Raw genomic sequence first — 3,583 nt, forward strand, 5'->3', positions numbered from 1 at the left:
GACAACTGTTGGTGCGATTATTCGGAAATGGAAGAAATACAAAACAACCATCAACCGGCCTCGGTCTGGAGCTCTGTGCAAGATCTTGCCTCATGGGGTAAGGATGATCATGAGAAAGGTGAGGGATCAGCCCCGAACTACACGGGAGGAGCTTGTTAATGATCTTAAGGCAGTTGGGACCACAGTCACCAAGCAAACCATTGGTAACACATTACGCCGCAATGGACTGAAATCCTGCAACGCCCACAAGGTCCCCCTGCTCAAGAAGGCACATGTACAGGCCCATTTAAAGTTTGCCAAAGAACATCTAATTGATTCAGAGGAGGCTTGGGAGAAAGTGCTGTGGTCAGATGAGACCAAAATTGAGCTCTTTGGCATTAACTCGACTCACCGTGTTTGGAGGGAGAGAAATGCATGATAATGACCCAAAACATACCACCAAGGCAACAAAGGAGTGGCTCAAGAAGAAGCACGTTAAGGTCATGGAGTGGCCAAGCCAGTCTCCAGACCTCAATCCTATAGAAAATCTGTGGAGGGGGCTGAAACTTCGAGTTGCCAAACAACAGCCAAGAAACCTTAAGGATTTCGAGAGAATCTGTAAAGAGGAGTGGACTAAAATCCCTCCTGAGATGTGTGCAAACCTGCTGACCAACTACAAAAAAACTCTATGCTTGCCAACAAGGGTTTCTGCACCAAGTACTAAGTCATGTTTTGCTTGGGGATCAAATACTTATTTCACTCACTGAAATGCAAATCAATTTCTAACCTTTATATAATGTGTGTGTGGGGGGGTTCTGGATTTTTTGGTTGATATTCTGTCTCTATATGTTAAAATAAACCTACCATGAAAATTACAGACCCTTCATTTTTTTCGTAAGTGGTATAAATCAAATAAATATTTTCCCTATTGTAGATAGGCAGACAGATGATAAATAGACAGATAGATAAATGGATGGATGGATGGATAAGAAACCTTAAGGATTTCGAGAGAATCTGTAAAGAGGAGTGGACTAAAATCCCTCCTGAGATGTGTGCAAACCTGCTGACCAACTACAAAAAAACTCTATGCTTGCCAACAAGGGTTTCTGCACCAAGTACTAAGTCATGTTTTGCTTGGGGATCAAATACTTATTTCACTCACTGAAATGCAAATCAATTTCTAACCTTTATATAATGTGTGTGTGGGGGGGTTCTGGATTTTTTGGTTGATATTCTGTCTCTATATGTTAAAATAAACCTACCATAAAAATTACAGACCCTTCATTTTTTCGTAAGTGGTATAAATCAAATAAATATTTTCCCTATTGTAGATAGGCAGACAGATGATAAATAGACAGATAGATAAATGGATGGATGGATGGATAGATAGATATTAACTAATTATATAATGATTTTAGTATGTTCTTGGGAAGATGAGTGTATTACAACATCTGTGGTAAATATTTGGGTGTTGAGACATATCTTTCTTTATTGTGCATCTTTTGAAGTTGCAACTTCCCTCAGGAAAAAGGGGGGGGTAGAGAAAAGAGAGCGAGAATGGGGAAGTGAACACAGTACCAGAAACATCCAAAGGCCTCCAAGCCCTGTCAGATCTAGCAGACAGAATGCATCACAGATATCTTGTGTGACTTTCAAATGTTATAAGCACTTCAACTGTGAGAATATTGCTGCATGTATGATACTAGTAGTTGATGAGTAAAGAATCTTCACTGCATTTGTAGCTTGTTCATTTTGAACTCACCCTGGGTTCTGCACTTCATACACTGTTCATTTCTTTGTTATTAAACACACCCATCTGTTTCTGGCTGTCACATTAAAGGTGATAGTTATGAGTTCTCAGTAATTGTGGAAAATCTGTCGGATAGAAATATATTAGTATAATCCCCACCTATTTAATTCAAACTTAATTTAATTGCCAGTGCACACATTTATAACAAACAACTTATATCTACAAAAAAAATTGCAAAGCAAGTGTACAGAGAGAGAAAGAGTGTGTGTGCGTGTGTGTGTGTGTGTGTGCGTGCGTGTGTGTGTGTGTGTGTGTGTAAAGACCCATGTAAAAGCTTACATTACCTAAGCAATTATTAGTTTAGCACCCATTAGTGGTAACTGGGTGCCCATATTCCCTTGGCCCGCTAATGTATGTTCTCATATTAACACTCCCGTTGTGTTGTAGACCTGCATTAGTGCCATTAGAGTTGAACAACATTGAATAAAATGTATTGCAAATTTTGACAAGGACCATAAAGTATAAGAGGTTACAGTATGCGATGGGATTTTGTGCCCTGTATATGACTCCTTGCAGACTGCATGTGATGAGTTTTTAGCTCGTCTCTGTTTTTCTCTCGTCCTCTTTCTCATGCATCAGATTGAGATCTGTGGTGAGTTAATGTGTTAAAAGGCTGTGCTTTGGGCCAAATGGGGCGAGTGAGTGCTTTAATAGCACCACATAACACTCATTAATTAATGAAATATTCTGTGGTTACCGTCTGAGACCCATTTTGACAGAGTGCTCGCAGCCTAGAGCTAGGTGTCTGTTCCAATAGGTTTCAACTGAATGGACACTAGGTTTTACCGCTAAAGATCTACTTAGGGGTCACTCGAAAACTTTATTAGAGTCTTTCTGCGATGTCTGTGCAAACTATAAGAGGAAAAAGTTGTGTTTGTGTACTTCTCAGCAGTTTTGCACCTCACTGTTTCTAAATTGTTTGCCACGCACAGCTGCGCTGAAAGAATGCATAAACAACAGATCAAGAAATCCCCCAGATTTTATACGTCTTCAATCCATGCAGTATTGCAAGTGATGTGTTGATTTGAGAACGTAAGTAGGGTAATCTTTTGTTCAGGTATGATATTAAATATTAAATTGCATCAGACAAACAAGTCAGACATAATAGCTCTGCTGACTATACAACTTTGACTTTGTTGGTGTGTGTCTGCACACTGAATGAAGCTCAGGTGCTGTCGAGATAATGATGTGATTTAAAAGCCTACCAGCCATTTAGTGAAGAAGCTAAACATAGCTCTGGGAGTCTGACACACACGTTCTGCTCTTACTGAAAAGAAAGAGATAACAATAAATAAAAACATGACCTTATAAACCATGTAAGAGGTCTGGGATGTAGCTGACATTTAGCCGATTGTTGTTGTGAAAAGAAGCTCTCTGGACAGCACAAAAACACTGGCTCAACTGTGTGTGTGTCTGTCTTTCTGTCTGTCTGTCTGTCTCTATCTATCTATCTATCTATCTATCTATCTATCTATCTATGTCTGTCTGTCTGTATGTGTGTCTTTATCTGACAATCAATGATTCTTGAGACATTTGTTTTTAAAATAGAATTGGATTTCATTAGATTTTCTCTGTTTTTCTTCAGAATTATGACATTACATGATCACTCGCTAACCTTAAAATACTAACTTAACATTGAAAATTCTTAAAGGAGTCATATGATGTTGCTAAAAAGAACATTGTTTTGTGTATTTGGTGTAATGAAATGTGTTTATGCAGTTTAAGGTTAAAAAAACACATTATTTTCCACATACTGTACATTATTGTTTCTCCTCTATGCCCCGCCTTTCTGAA

The sequence above is a fragment of the Sinocyclocheilus grahami genome, unplaced genomic scaffold (assembly GCF_001515645.1).
Source record: "Sinocyclocheilus grahami isolate Dianchi unplaced genomic scaffold, SAMN03320097.WGS_v1.1 scaffold55.1, whole genome shotgun sequence".
NCBI classification, from domain to species: Eukaryota; Metazoa; Chordata; class Actinopteri; order Cypriniformes; family Cyprinidae; genus Sinocyclocheilus; species Sinocyclocheilus grahami.